This window comes from Oreochromis niloticus, linkage group LG19 (genome assembly GCF_001858045.2).
Source record: "Oreochromis niloticus isolate F11D_XX linkage group LG19, O_niloticus_UMD_NMBU, whole genome shotgun sequence".
NCBI classification, from domain to species: Eukaryota; Metazoa; Chordata; class Actinopteri; order Cichliformes; family Cichlidae; genus Oreochromis; species Oreochromis niloticus.
The window spans coordinates 5,972,121-5,989,199 of record NC_031983.2 but is presented as its reverse complement, the minus strand read 5'-3'; the positions used below and the strand labels follow the sequence as shown (position 1 = coordinate 5,989,199).

The 17,079-nt window shown below is 39.3% G+C and overlaps 1 long non-coding RNA gene across 1 annotated transcript; it reads left to right on the top strand.

The window, feature by feature from the left end:
- The first annotated feature begins 4,445 nt into the window (after positions 1-4,445).
- LOC112843182 (uncharacterized) lies at positions 4,446-12,819 on the top strand. The gene is made up of 3 exons (XR_003215365.1): positions 4,446-4,555; positions 10,482-10,533; positions 11,290-12,819. It is a non-coding gene; the product is annotated as an uncharacterized LOC112843182 (long non-coding RNA).
- The last annotated feature ends 4,260 nt before the right edge of the window (positions 12,820-17,079 follow it).

The window sequence follows — 17,079 nt, the reverse complement described above, 5'->3', positions numbered from 1 at the left end:
CTGCAGGGCTTCTTCTGTACTGTGTGGCTCTCTTTGAATTTCTTGCTTTGTGAGCATCAGAAATACTTTTTCTAGATTTTGAACTTATATTTTTTGTTTTTTGAATGATTCTTTCACAGTGACAGCTCAGATCCTTACTGAAGTTTTTATACTGTGTATGAACTTGAAGATAACCCTCAGTTTTAGCTTGACTTTACGAGCTTTGAGCATGAAAAGTTTAAAACACATCACAGTGATTTGTGCTATTGGGGGGCAACTGATGCTGGTCTTGATGAAACATTCATGCTTGATCAAGAAACAACTAAAAACAACAGAAATCAACTGCATCTCTAGGTGTTTATCTGCATGCTGAATCTGCAGACTATATGTCTGGTTGAGACACAACAGATAAACAAGTTGTCACGATGATCTACCATTATTAGCAGTATCGACATATATAGACAGTTTATGAAAAGTCACTATAGCCAACTATCTAAATAGCAGAGAGATTGTTCAATGGTACTATTTTTGAATAAATGTTTGCTTTACATTTCTGGTTGTTTGCAGGTAATTTGACAATGATGCTAACCCTCAAAATCCCATATTAGTTCCCAGCCTTAGTAGGCAAAACAGCTATAGGCTGGTGACTGCAGAAAAAGACACTAGAGACAAAAGTAAATTTAAAACTAGTGACCGCTTCAGGGTTGAAAAATAAATTAAAATGGAATCTGCAGTTCCTGAAGTAGCCACATGGGGCTGGCTTTTAAAGCATGTCCATATCTACAGATTCCCAGTTTAACAGCTTCAAAAACCATTTAAAACCTATCAAATGTTTCCCCTTTTATAACAACTGTATATGGGCGCTTATTTTTTTCATTCATGTACTTATTATATTTTTTTATTATTTATAACTCACAAGTTGAGGGTAAGGCCTATCTGATTGACAGGTGTGCCAATGCTGGCAGCTGTAGTCACTAGCTATCTGTTGGGCCGCACCTTACTTGCTAGGCCTGGTTGCTCAAGTGGACCAAGAAATGAAATTCTAGTCGTGTTACCGAACACTAATTAGCAGATGTGTTTGTCTCTGCTTTGCACCTGTACAGTTCATAAGTGCAGCTTGCTAACCACGCTTGATAACATTAGCACTCAAATAAACCAACGTGCAGCTGTCCAAAAGCTAATGCTGAGACTTTAAAATTTAGAATTCATTTAATTTAGTCATTGTGGTTATGCCCATCTTTTTGTACAGTACCATTACAGAAAGTTCTCAGTAATTAATTAAAACACAGTTTACATGGCACAGTGACCTCACATGCAGTCTAAAGCCACAGATGAAGACTTTGAACAGTCTGTAGATAACACAGATCAATCACTCTGGACAGCTGTGTGCACCAGGGCAGCTGAGCGCACACTGAGGCACTTGTAGCCAGCAGCCAGTTAAGCATTTATATCAACCACATGGTGTTTGAGCGGTGGTAATAATACAGCTTTTACTCATCAACGGTCACACTGAATGGCTATTCTGCTGTGGTCACGTGTCCTCTGTTGGCTGAAGCCTCTGGCCTGCCTCCTGTCCTGGAGTATCGGGTAAAGTTACAGCACAGCTAAAGCCTCTGATCTATTATTCATTTACTCATGTCAGATATTACAGGGGAACAGGGTGACGTTAGGAAGGGGGCGGCACGCACTGCTACACCTCAGGGTCACAAACGGGCTGGCAAACAGACAAACAGGCAGCAGGCAGGGACTGAAGGCCTCTGTCTATTATGCAGCATCTGTCACCGTGTCCCAGAAAACACTGTCATCCCTTTACTATAAATGTCCCACCTGTTTCCCTTCTGTTGCACTTAGGCAAGACTTCAAGAGTGACTATGAAATACACAGGAATCATTTTCAAATGCAAAATCCAAACCTAAACTAAACTGCAAAGTTTTTAGAATATGCTTTAAGTTATTTCATCTTTGTGTAAATAAGTCTGTCACCTAAACACAGGAATTCACATTTAATTTGCTTAAATATGAGATTGGAGCTCTTAAAAATGTGTTATGTCCCTAAAAACAAGGACAGAACTTGTTTGGTTTTTTTTGCTTCTAATGTATTACTGTAAACCAAATAGTAATAAAATAACCTTTTAATGTGGATCTTCTTTTGGGGAAAAACTTAATTTGTTGGTGTGGAAACTAAATGGATTTCTATTTGTAAATAATTATTACAAGAAAATCCAATCCTAATTTAATTATAAGCCACATTCAAATGACAAAGCTGACCAAAGTGCTGCAAATAAACAATAGACTAGACAGTTAAATAGCAGATACATGATACAGACACACACATCAATAAGTATATCTAAAGAAATATAAAAGTGGTAATACAACAGCCTAAATACCAAAGCTCTCACTTTGTGTTGAAAGACAAGGAATACAAATTTGTTTTAAAGAACACTTTAATAATGCGTAAGGTGGGGGCCAGTCTAACACGGGGTGCGGGGGTTGAGGCTGGGTGAGAAAGCTCGACCTCCCCCATTCTTAAGTCTAGTCTGGAAACTGCAACAGAAAACTTTGTACTCTATAAACCAGCTTTTTAATTTTTTATTATTTTTTTAACTCTGATTTTTCTGATGCCAGTTGACTTTGAAAGGATGCTATTATTACCATCGGTCAGGGGCAGTCAAACGGAGATCTCATGACTTTGGTCCAATAACGAGTCGAGCCGTGCACCAAGCAGATGCTGTCGTGCTTCCAGCGAGACCGGGAATTAGAAGAGCGCTCGCTGGCCGCTGCGATCCATTACTCTTTACGAACGACATGCGGAGGAGGGGGAGAAAAGACAGTCGAACATGGGGGGGAAAAGTTAAAACCTGACCCTGTCCCTGCACACAAAGCCCAGGGGTATGTGAGGGGTATGGGAGCAATAATAGCTCTGCCTAAAAATAAAAGGGGCAAAATGACAGTGGAGGATACCGTTACAAAGAGCTCCACTGGACAAATAGGAGGGCCAGCGCTTTGAAGAGTTTCTCACAAAAGACGGACCACATAACCCCCCCTCAACACCACCTCCACCACCACCCGCTCTGTGCTCCCGCCGATCAGGTTCCCATTATCGGCGAGGCCACACGGTGGAGAGGGCAGGAGGGGTTTGAAATGCCTGTCAGAAGCCGATGGTCTGTGTCCGGTCTCTACGGCTCATGTGAGACATGTAAAGCATAAGTACACACAAACAGAGACACATTCCAGTTATTGCTAGTTTATTAGTGATTGCTTTGATTCATCAGGTTTGTTTACCTTTCCCTGCCTGGTTTATCCATTTATCCCATAATTTTTGTTTCTCGTGATTTACTGTAATTGTAAATATTCGAATCATATTTGGTCTTAAACCCAGAGATTGTAAATTATGAAAGAAATAACGACTTTGTAAACATATTTCTTCAATATTATTATTATTAATTCCAGTTCTAAATGTTTAATCATTCAAATTCCTCAAAATTGCTCTGAATGAATTTTCTGTGAGTTTAACAATGAATAAGTAACTGGAACATCGAACTGGAGCTTATCCCAGTATGCACTGGGCCAAATATGGGTAAGGATCTACATCCATATTTTCTTCTTCTTCATCTTCTTTTACACTTTTTGTTTGTGCATAAAAGTACTTTTTGGGTCTGGCAAGGCCAGTTGTTACGCAACCATCCTTTCATATAGCATTGCACAAAAATGTCAACATCAGCTCCAGTCATTCATGTTTTTCCCGAAAGGTGGAACTTGTGGGAATGTGACACATTAAATGTGTCGAAAACCTGCCCAAGCCATGACTAATGACCACTGCAAATAAATGCATGCAAGATAAAAAAAACACTAAAGGCACAAACTTGACATGTTAGCATCTGCTAATGCTAACATGGAGGGACTGATTGGGTCTACTTGAAAAAAGAGCTGAATCTGAACGAGAAGCTACAAGATCGTTTACTGGACTATTGATGGAAGCGATAGAGGCAAGGAATACCTGGTGGAGTAGAGTGAACTGGCAAAAATCTCTTGTACAGATGTGTTGCTATGCTAGCGCCAGATGCCGTAGGTGCACTGTCACAAGTATCTGTCCGTCACAACAAGAATGAAAGCTGTGCAGTTGTGAGTACAGCTGTGAAACTGGTCTACAGGAGTTGTGTATCCGTGTGTTTCTAAGGAGGAATTATTGCATGTAACATTAAAATAACTAACCTATTTTTAAAATTGGGTTATAAACTGGCTGCACTAGAGAAACAGCAGCAAAGTGAGGAAAATGGATGTTGTGAGTTCTTCCCTGAACCTGCATTGTTCAGTTGAGAAAATCTTAGACTACTTTGTTTTCTGTTTTGGCAGTTAATATCAAAATGCAGCTGTGACTGGAAACACACTTTTCTGTCGTGTGACAAACTCAGACCGTGTACTTTATCCCTGCTTTGCACGGACTCCTCTAGGCTGAACTGACTGGGAGTGATGTGATTTTCCGAGCAGCTGAAGATAATTCTTCTTGAAGTGTTGAAGCAGGGTACCAGATGGGTGGGAATTTACAGTCTGTGAGGCAAGCTGTCACTCACAGGAAGGTAAGCTGAATGAAGTGAAACAATATTTTCCTGTGATTGAACGTTTCGCTGCTCATTGTATTCTCTAATGTGGTGAACCGCACCCTTGTAGCAATTCCAAGGGCTCAAATAAACCATAAAGTGTTCAGTAACTGACAGGGTGGCTGAGTATCTGCAGTGACTGAGGCCCAGTTAAAGGTATGTGTGTCTATCATGGGGCCCAACTGTTGGAGAAGTTCATGTCCATGCCTGTCTCCTTGTCTCTGTGTCCCACTGTTGGCCTCTGTAATTAGGATTTGGGATGGTAATAGCGGTGCTGCATGGCTGTCTAATACTTCTATTACCACCCTGACACAAGCTGCATCCAGATGCTAATGAAACCCAGTTGTATACTAAGTGATTGTAAGATCAACAAGAGGCAATCTTCCGGTTTTATGGGTTTTTTTTAGGTATATCACATGACAGAAGTTAGTGATGCAAAAGATTTGCACTTTAAGATAGACGATCCTTGCAAATAGGGTTTTAATGATTGTGTTCTTTAAAGCTATCACTTGTGTTTTACCGCTGTCTATTCATTTTAACTTTACAGCTTTTCATAACCCATGTTCAGATGTTGTCAGATGGAACCCCAACACAAATGGTTCATTCTGTCATGCTTTCATGCCACTGGTTTTAACCCTGTTCCAAATGCGCTGCATAAAATATGAACATAGCCATCGTGATGTCATCCACTGGTTTTTGAATTCCTACTTGCTGTCACCATCTGGGCTTTTTGAAACCACATTTGATTAGCAAGCGGTTGATCAGGATATGAAGCCATATGCTCACTTGTCAGTCACAAGTTGATAGCCAATGAGTATATCATGGGAAATCCTCCTTTTGGACTGTAAGAATGACTAATAGTGAGAAAAACTGAGTTGATATATTGTTCAGTATGACCTGAGAAGAGTGAGTAAAGCCCATAAAGTTAAACACACAATCACCACACAAGACTCACTCTGCTGGTTATGAAACCTGCATTAAAGATTGCAGTTTTTGTTCTGCCTCGGCATCATCTTTACTTTTCACACCTGGAAGATATAATCACATATAGTGCGTGAAAATTCTCGCAGACAACAACAAAACCTTTGCCGTGTTCTGCTTCTACCTGATGACAGCTCATCAAAAAGTAGTTTCCAGTACTGTTTCCATCAAAACACTCTACAGGCAATTAACAATCCAATCAGAAACCAACTTTGACTTTCCGTTCCATGACAGTAGAGATGACACTGGGTGGGGAAAAGATCTGGATCTGTTCCACATTTTTCATTAAACCACAAAACAGTTTCAGGCTAAAAACTTTTGCATAAAAATTTACCAAGTAGAAGAGAAATAAATTCTCAAAAAAAGAAAAGAAAATCCTAAAAATGTTCCTAATGTGTCAGCCTCATCTTTGGCAACAGGACCCTTGATTCAGATGAGCAGTGCAGTTTCTTCTTTCAACTTGTACAGTCTTTGACATCGTGCAGAATTTGCATGTGTCGTCTGTTGCCTTTGCAGTGCTGTGACGACCTGACAGAGAAAAGTGATCCATGTTCCACGTCACAGTTGCCTTTTCCCTGTATGGAAATTTGCAGGTGGGGGTAAAAAATATAGAATCTTTATTTGGTTTTAGAGTGAAAACAAAGACACTGAATCTTTAATAGGTTTAAATGTGTATTTGCTGTGGCATGTTGAAGTATTTGTGGATGTTGTAATAGGAATAGCTCATCTTCTCCTCCTGCCTTTCTTATCTCTTCCCTCCTGCTATCTTCCTGGTTATACTGGATGTATTTCTAATCTCCTTTGCCTCCTCAAAACACTGCACACACAACTGTTGGTCATTACATCTCTAGACAATTTTAGCGGTATATGACATTACGCAGGCTCACTCAGGGTGTTAACCAGAACAGTTTGTACCGCTGAGCTCCCTTCTCCTTGTCACAGCCTTATGGCAAGTGCTTATCAGGCACACCAGCCGGACCACTCCGTCGGCTCGGAACCGGGCCGGCCGACGGGAGGATAACATGGCCCCCTCCCATTTTCAACATGCATTGTTGTGGCTGGCAGTGCACTCGGCCAGATTGAGATCTTGCAGGAGAAAGTGTCATTTCCTTAAGTTAAACTCCCCCGAGCGCAGCCCACTGGCACTTTCCTAAGAAAGCCAGGAACGTACATTTCCAGTTCGCCTGTCACTCAGTGCAACACAAAATGACCGTGTATTAACAATGCCACTGCTCCCTCCTGAGATCCTGGCAAGTGATAAACACATATACACACCCATGAACATATGTAGTCACACGGTGTTTGGCTTTTTGACCTTCAGCTGTGAGGTTTCTTTCTTTTTGTGAGCAGAAGTGAGTCTTTCATCTTTTTCGTGGGGTTCTTGTTTGAAAAGGAGTGAACGAAAGAGAGAGTAACAATAGTGGGGAAATAATCTAGGACCTGCAACAGAATCACTAAGGAAGTCAAACTTGGATACTTTCTGGAAAAGCAAAAGTAGATTCAAAACTATTTTAATGCTAGGCGGCTGCTTGAACCATTTGCCACTGTCTAATGCATGCTAACTTCAACAAATCAGCTCTGCAGACTGCACAACGTAGAAGACAGCCGAAGAGATTTGGAAGCTAGCCAGCAGTCATTGTAGCTAGTAGTTAGCATGATGTCATCTTTGTGAGGAAATTTTGTGCATGTTTCACATGTGGGGTCAATCATCTGTTGCTCATCGCAGCTAATACACTCTAGTAGCTGTGAACTTATAGGCTAATAGTTATGACAGAGATTTATCCAAACCAACTGTAATGAAGCACATACTGTATTCCCTAACCCAGGGCTTCTCAAACTGTGGGGTGGGTATTAAAGAGGTTTGCCGATGCTAATGTGATGTTATTTATTGATAAAACTGGTGTTGGGTGGGAATGTTTATCATGCTGTTTATCAAGTGCGGCTTGCCAGAAAAAGTTAGAGAACCACTGTGTATGTGACTGAGAACTCTTGAGAATCCAGCTCTTTGTGAGGTAAATGGGAAATCCGGAGTGATACGATAAAAATGATAAAAGATGGAACTAAACAGGTTTCTTAGGATGAGAAATCCGTTTAGTTTAGCCAAGATGAGCTTATCGTGGCTTAACACACTTGGCTTTGTTCTGACAAAACGTGGACCCAGTTGTCTCACATTTGGACCTAGTGTTTAGCATACTGTGTAGTAATATGATAAATCTAAAGTATGACTCTGTACTCTACCTCCAGGCCTACTTTATAGATGCCCATACACTTTATAATAAAAGGTAACTACACAAGGCTGTTAATATGTAATATGTGATGCAAGAACAGCATAATGATAAGGATAATACAGCCATAAATAAAATGTACTAGGTTGACAGTATTCTAATAGATACAAAGTCTTTGCTCCTTCCTGCATTTCAATTAATTAACTGTTCAATGTTTTATGCATATAAACATGAACAGATCAGCTTCATTTGTGACTTCAGAGCAACCAGCGCACGGGTATTAAACAATAATTTCACTCACTGTTGTCAAGCCTCTTTGGGAAATCAACACAGCAATTAAACTCTGACTACTGCTGTTTGCTTTCTGAGGGTTATTTTAAAGTTAGCTGCACTCGTGCTAACTGAGGGCCAGTGTAATCAACCAAAATCTGATCAGTGTTTTTGTAATACGTTCTTTTCCTGTGGTATAAAACTATAAAACTGATGCATCCACCAGCTTTTATGCTCAAGGTGTTCTCTGATTTAAATCCCTTAACACTGCGATAATACCTGCCGAGAGATAACAGTCCTTCAGGGAAAAGAAAAACATAGATCCATGTCACTGATGCCAAAACCTGGTGTGTTAAGCTCCGCTGCCAAAGGACAGCAAGTGTGTAAATGAGCCATGCCAGCTGCTTTGGCAAAACAGCATTAACTAACCAGACCCTTGCAAGGAGACGGGGCCGGTTATTGACCATGGATTCAATTCAATTCAATGTTATTTATATAGCAGCAAATCACAACAACAGTCACCTCAAGGCGCTTTATTTTGTAAGGCAGACCCTACAAAAATACATACAGAGAAAACCCAACAATCATATGACCCCCTATGAGCAAGCACTTTGGCGACAGTGGGAAGGAAAAACTCCCTTTTAACAGGAAGAAACCTACGGCAGAACCAGGCTCAGGGAGGGGCGGGGCCATCTGCTGCAACTGGTTTGGGTGAGAGAAGGCAGACAGGACAAAAGACATGCTGTGGAAGAGAGCCAGAGATTAATAACAAATAATGATTCAATGCAGAGAGGCCTGTTAACACATGGATCATGTTTACCATTTGTCTCATGGTCTATTTTGCTGTCTTTATGCTAGTTTTTATTTTCATATTCATCTCAAAGTGCTGCTCGAAACATGCTTAAAAGATAAACCATACTCATATTATCATATTAAAGATGTGTGAGAAGAAACAGTTATTCAGGTCTTCAATATTTTGTGCCCAGACTAGCGGTATGCCCTCCTATTATTACAACCTAATAGGGATTCAGAGTCACAATAGGGTGGTATATACTTTATATATGGCGGTCCCCTCCCTCTGAAGAGACATATTAAGAGGCTTTTGTGACTAATGGATGTAGCGGGATCTAATTTAAAGGAGGGAGGGTATCAGATCCGCGTGTGCACAAAGACATTAAAGGACGACCTCTGGGAGGCCGCAGCGTTTTGATCGCAGCCGTCTCTCATGGGATGCTGAGCCATTCATTATGTCAAGAAAAAGCCAGGACACAAAAAAGAAAATACTGTACTTTGTGCCTCTAATGTCTGTGTAATCTATCGAGCTACACAAAATGTTTGGAGCCTAGATCGTCATCACGCATTATGTTTCAGAGAGTAAGTGTAATGGGTGTATGTTGCACTTTGAAGTGTGGTTGGAGCTTTAGGGGAATATAAAAGTGCCATTTGAGAATCATTTACACACAATTTGGCACGTTTAACTTTTACCACTGCGCATATGTATATATATATATATATATATATATATATATATATATATATATATATATATATATAGATAGATATTTTCTCTCTCTATACTGCAAGCATTTCATGTAGTGAACCCATTATTACTCACTTCTATGTCCCATTTGCATGAAAGTAACATCTTTGGAATGCCTTAATGAGAATTTCTTCAGTTTCTTCAAATTTACTCAAATCTTTGAGTCTTTACCTAACAATTTAAAGCGCGTTGAGGTGACTGTTGTGATTTGGTGCATTATGAATAAAATATAATTGAACTAAAGAATGAATGAGTGAGAATTTGGTGTCAAAACACACTGCTTTTTTCACATACTCACTCACTCATATGGGGTGACTGTAACAGAGAGCTCCACATAATTTTTCTGCTAGATTTTCTTTATCCCAGATGCCCTTTTCCAAGGGATCTGAGTTCCCTCCTGATTGCTGGCAAGACTGCTGGCAGTCATAGGCAATGACTCCCACCCCCTTCAACCTCGCTGTCTGAGGGAACATTACAGGAGGTCGTTTCTTCCCGCTGCTATCAGACTTAATTCATCCACTTGGGTCAGATCCACACATGTGGAACAGAATTAATCACACCTCAATGCACCCTGTCAGTTTTGTACACCACGACATATTTGGACATGTACTTGCCCTTGTATATTTATATGTATATTTATATTTATACCTATATCTCTTTATTTATCTATTTATCTTAATATTTATCTATCATAACTCTGTTTCTACACTCATTTAATATGAGTGCTTGTTGTTTGTTGTATATTTGCTGCTATGACAACTCAATTTCCCTCTGAGATTTTACTTCACAAATGTTTTACTTTAATTATTAAAAGCTTACACAACAGGCAGCATGATCATTTGTACTTCCTCCTTTTCTCTTCTACATCTTCCTGCCTGTGACCTGGAAGTCAGTCTCTGTACAACATGCTGAAGAATGTCTTGATTCCTAGAGTGCATCAGGTAAGGAAAGGACTGAGAGGAGAGGAGGGTTTTTTCTAGGTGGTGGAATTACGAATACACTGGTGTACACTGTGTTTTTAACATGCACACCATGGCAGGAGGATGTAGGTTGTTTTATCCATCACATCTGAGTATAAAATATAACAGTATGCTGTTATGAAATTTTGGCATCTGTGCCCCACACTTGATACTATACAAGAAGAGGTTGCAATATCTATTTGTTCTTCGTCTCCTTTGCAAGTTTCATATTCGTTGTTTAAGACAAAGAAAGAAACTAAGTTGAACATTTATTAACAGATACGCGTGACAACACATCCAAACGATCACAAAGTACTGCTGTACTTTTGGAGATTTCTGTTTTTTTTATTTTAATATTTAATATAATGCCTATTTTGAAATCAATTTTGATGACAGGAAGATATTTTATTATTTTACTACACAGACTGTAAGGAGCTGTTAACTGCCAGGAATCTGTCAGATTTGCACTTGCATAATTTTACTGCTTGTTTTCTTTTCAAATTAACTTTAATCAGTTTTACTGTCTGAACTGTGTGTTGCCCTGTTGAGCTATTTTAACAAATTCTGTAGTTTTGCACGATCTATGTACTAATTTTTATTTGGTCAGAGCAATCTAAAATAAAACCCAAGTTGTGAACCAGGGCTGTGTACATACTTTTAATGTCATACACTTTTCCTTAGAAATATGGTTTCTGTGCATACAGTTGACTATGAAACTATTTGTTTTTCCTTCCACAGATGGCAGCTTGTGTCTGGCGCATTGCATATGCTGCACGTGTAGGACAGCAAGTATCTGAGACCTAGACCACGATAACTGGGACTGCATTCCTGCTCTAAGTGTAAACAGTGTTCTTGTGCATGCATGCATTATGTTTTTTCATGTGAGTGCCTGTGTTTTGTGGTATTCACTACTGTGATTTGTGATGCAGAGCAGTTAGGATTTTATAGTTTAATTGCACTGCTGCTGCTGCTGTTGTCAACAGCGACACGCCCAGCCCTTCCCTCTTCATGTCGCGGTAGGATATTTTCACAGGAGGTGGGCACCTGCCTCGGCTTCCTTGCTGATTGTTTCCAGGACCGGGGGCCTCTGTAGTCCAGACATTTTTTGCAGTGAGCTAACATTTCCTTGCATTATGGTCGCAGAATAGCTCTCCTTGTCTATTGTACTGCATGTTAAAACTCCTTATGGATTTGGGAACAGCGATTGGGGAAAGTGGAAGGAGGGGAAGGGGGAGATTCCGGGGAATTCCAGTGGCATTCCTATCAGATTGCCTTCCTCACTCTTTTCTTTTTTGTTTCAGTGTAATCAGTGGTGTCAAGGTCATGTCAGCTCTGTGCTTGTGAAGTATTATTAACAAGACCCTGCACTTCCTAGAAAAAAAAATTAAGCAAAAAGCTCATTTTGAAATTGCAAATTTGACAGATATTTTAGATTTCTCTAAAGACATAGGAGTAGCAGTGCTCCCTGTAGGAACAAAGATATTTGAGTTTGTCCATCTCAAGAGCGTGTGCCCTCCCCTTATGTGTATTTTGAGAAAAGCACACCGCTATTAGAGTACCTGCCGCATTACGTTTCACAGTGATTAGATCAAAAAATCCTCCAACAAAGTGCCAACAAAAAGTGCTGCTTCTACACTGGAGATCCAAAGGAGAAAAGACACAAAGGAAAAAAGACAAATAAACAAAATCACGATTGCAAAAGGCTTCTTATCTATGTTGACAGTAAACAGAGAACAGAGGGTGTGTGGTAAGAGAGGAACAGAAAAGGAAGGTCAGTCTGAGTGCTCTCGGCTGGGCTCATGTTTTTAACCCAGTGATGCTTGGTTTGACTCCAAAGCCTCAAAGCCATATCTGCCACTGCCCTGATCATCCAACCATCCACCTATTTATCACTTTGACTCGGAGGGATAAACGGAAAGCAGTAAAATGCATTTAAAAAAGTAAAAGTATGTTTTTGTTTACAATAAATGTACCAAAATAAGACATAAGTTATAAATTGGTGTGTAACTTCATTCCATGCGCTCCTACGCCTCACTACATTAGAGTACACTAGTTCTCAAACTCCAGATTGTTCTCATCACTTTGATTCATATAGCCCTAATGCTACTATTTGTACAGTTTTATGCAGGATTTTATTTAATACTAAAAAACAGCTAGGACGCCCTAACTATAGGTTGTCCTATAATTACTAGCAAAGGTATTCTGATAGTGCAGCCGTTCCCATAGTCAAGAGAGGCCGACTTAAAAGCCATAAAAATCCCATGGAGTCCAATCCTAAATCCTCACTGTAATAAAAACAAAACAAAGAAAGTGATGTATTTCCATGAAGAGTTTATTCAAAAAACATTAACATAATTGCTAATACTACACAGTCATATGCAAAGCTTAAGGCGTATGTGTGACCCACCTGCCACTGGGACAGAAATGTCAATATAAGAGCAGTAAATTTAGGTGAAGGTAATGAGAATATCACAAACTAACCACCTTCTATTACCAGTTTTAATTCACCGTTTATATAAATGAATGAATTTATGTAACTGGACATAATTTCAAAGTGAAAAAGTACACATGCAGTATCTTCAGGGCCCACCAGAGGCCCCCAGCCCATACTTTGGGAATGACTGTAATAGGGTATTCTAAACATTAGCTTGGTTAATATTCTTAAAAAGGGACAGCCTTATGAGGGAGAAAATGTTGGAACTCACTCGTAATTAGTGTGTAGAAGTGGGAAGTATAAATACTTAATTATTGTATTTGTACTTGCAAGTATAGGTAATGTTCTAAAATTGCATGCAATGCAAAATTTCAAATTCAAAGTTTATAACAGCTCAATAAATATCAGCAAACACAGAAATGGTGCAGTTTATCACACAGTGTGTCTGCTAGCTAGCTAAAGATGACCTTCTCTCAGAGATGGATGTGAGTGAGACAGGACGGGGGAGGAAGAAGAGATTTTATTGTGAAAGGTAAGGACAGTTCAATGACATTTGATATGAAAATATTATTGTTGTTTTTTATTGCTTCATTAATTTGTTGTGTGGGGTTTTGGTGCTTTGTACAGCATTTTGTCAGGCTTGTGTTTTGTGGTCTATAAATAAAATTAGATTGGATTGAGAACTGAAAGTTGTGAGTTTTTAAAAAATATTTTTTTCCAAGATATAGGATCTATAAATGGTGTGTTGCTAAATGTATGTGTGTATATTGTGCAACATTGTAAAAAATAAATTGAAGCATACTAATCGTGTGTTATTGAAAGGTTGCATGAAGAAAATAGGCATTTTAGTGTAGGCTACACTGGCTTTCCAGTGTTTTTCGGTAATGTCTTATGTGGGACTGGTGCAGAGCAGCTGTGGTGTTCATGGTCATTGTTAGCACAACAATATAAATTCAAGCTGATAATTCTGATTAGATTCACTCACACAATTCCACTTTAATACTAGTACTAATACTTTTCTGATGTGATGTGTAACAACATATCAGAGTATCACAGAGTGCAGTTTGTATGGATAGTGAAGAGAAGGCTAAAAATTCAGTCTGATGGCAATAAAAGGCCATCAAGCAAAAACCAAGAAACAAATCCAAAACAGAAGCAAACAAAATCCAAACAGAGTAACTGGCAGAACTATGACAAAGATTTAGGGGAAGGACGGATGAGGAAGCATAACTCAAAACAAGACATGAGGGGAAACTAGTTAACAGAATGAAACAGGAACAATGAACAAATGAGCATTAGTGTGAAAATTAATACTAAACATGGCTGCTCTAACAGACACACTGAGAAGACTAAACAAACTCTACTAGAAATTAAATGCTATATAGAACAACAGCAACAGAAAATCAAGATAGTACAGTGCAAAATTAAATCAAAATCTCAAACAAAAATGAAAAAATATAAGAGCAAAGTTCACTGAAACCACACAGAAACACTTGATAATAAACAAGTGTACAAAACTCCAAAGAAGTTAAAACCCTGGGAACACGTGAGGGAGCACAATAAACTGTTTTACTTTACACACTTACCCACTAACTAAATGTGTATATCCGTATATAAAAGGAGTTCTTGGGAAATCATGCAAATGGTACCACAAACACCAATTTTGGCAGAGTGGATACTCCACAGTCGGCCACTTGAAAATCATCATCATGATCTGATCATGAACCCCCGCTCTCCCCTGAAATGAATGAATGTATTAATTTTATGTTTAACTACTATGAGTCCTAATCAATAAAAACTGTGGCACAATAGCAGGTAATTTCAGTTTAACAGGATTAAAAAGTGGAATTAACTCAAGTATTTGGCAACCAATTTTTTTTGGCATTGGCGGCCATAAACTTGTTGTTTAATAATATGCACTTCTTAAATGATAATGTTTGTATCTATAGCAACAATCTTAAAGCTTTAAAATATCCTTCCAATTTTCACTGCATTTAAATAACAGAGTATACAGGAGTTCCTAAACTGTGAACCAATTCTTCCTCCTCTCCTTATAAATAACAATAAAATACCATAAAAAGAAATAAAAAGCTGTGAAGACATGGAATGAGTTTGTGAGGAAGGTTGTACAGTGAGGAAATGTTTTGAGGAGAAGTGGTCCGTGCTGGGATCAGCTCCAAAGCTTGTCTTGTTTTAGTTTTTTTTTCCTGTACCTAAGATGTTTATCAGTGGAGCCTTAAATCATTTTTGGCACTGAATTATTGTAAGAAGACTTCTCTAATTAGCTGCACTGTTACTTGTAGCTGTAGCATGACAAGCCACAACTCAAAATAGAAATTATGTGTGTGCATAACTTTTTATCTTTACTTTTCTGACAGTAGGAGCTGCGAGGTTGACGTACAGTCAATGAGTCGGAGTGCTCGCTTATTTCTACATCTATATTGTATTTGCTCACTTAGGGGCTCAAGAGAGCACACAGCGACATTTTCCCACTGCGCTGTGGAGCCGCCGTTCTGTTGTCGCCAACTCGCAGCCGCGCTGGTCATTGTATTTGTGTCCTGTGTATCACTTCCTGCGTCAGATTGTGGATTGTTAGTGGAACAATGGTGTGTTTCGCCTTGAAAGGACACCTTAGTCATTTAGCACTAGACTGTAAATGCAGACGTATACAGCAGGGTTGCTCTCAAACAATATGTATTTTTTCGTCTGTGCTGTCACTTGAATGCAGCTTGAGCCGACAGTCAATGTAATGAATCATAATTTAGATATGAGCATTCACTGATTTCTAAAATAACATCTCAGGGGAACTGAATGAACTGAAGTTGGCACTCACTGAACTCCCCATCAGGCAGCAGGGCGCCACGTTTCTAAACCCCTCTTATTTCTGCTGAGAAAAGAAAGAAAAAGGAAAGTGATCCTCTCAAAGATAATGCGGCCAATACCGTCTATCCAATGATGAGAAAGGATTAATGCCTTCTTCTGGTGTTATAAAAGAGCCTTTCTTCTTGTTTCCTGTAAATTGAGCCAGTGTGGGGTATCACCTACTGTACTTAACCAGAAATATTCGCGTGAGCTAAGGCAAACATGCCCACCTCCACAAATATGCAGTCATGCACACACTTGTTGCTCCTGGTTGGGGCTGTGGTGATGGCGGTGAGAGTGAAGCCTCTCCCGCATCCCAGCTTACCTCCCACTAAGGATGTTGTGCAAAGTAAAAAAGAAAAAAAAAGTAATCAAAGCAAAATATAGACCAGTGCAAGCCCTAAGTAGAAGGGAAAAAAAAGGACTAACATGTTTAGACCAAATAGCATTCTTCAGGTCAGGAAACCTGCCTTTATTAGGCATGTTGGTGCTTCTGCTGTTGCATGACAGTAGGCAGTTCAGATGGGAAGTGCAGTAACTCAGCATGCAATGCAGATTGCAGATAGCGATGCATTAAGACTTTAAATGTCAGTGTTGTCTGATTTATGACAAAACTATGTTTACAGAGTGGAAAATCTCCTGTCTGTGGACAGTTTGAACAGGCACAGTTGAACACTCTTACTATGAAAGTCTTACCTTTTAAAACAAAGTACAGTAAGCAGTAATTAGATTTGAATGGAATTCAGTTGATAAAAGTCTAATTGAAAAAAAACCCTACCAAAACTAATAATCCTATCCACTATCCTCCATCTATTAATGTTACAAAATCAATTTAAACCTATCTTTTTTCTTCAGATATTAATCGGTAAAAATCAATGCGATATTCATTTTCACTTAACTGAATATAATCTTGCCTCGATTCATTTATTGAAGCTAAAATCTCTCCAGAAAGACTCCTTAACCTGTGAGGTTACTCAAAGCTGAGCTACATCTTTTCATCAGCGAATGTAATGTGTTCTTTCACACTCATCCTGCGTAGCGCTGAGTGAATAACATATAGAGAAAGTGTTTTTTTTCTACCACTATCTACTGCCGCAGCAGACAGCCATCAGATGAAAAAAACAAAGGCCGTGTGTAGATAACATGCAGACACCTCAGATATGGGTGCGATACAGGGTGATACACGTGTCATCTAACGGGAGCCACTGGAGGAGAAACTTAACAACAGGAAC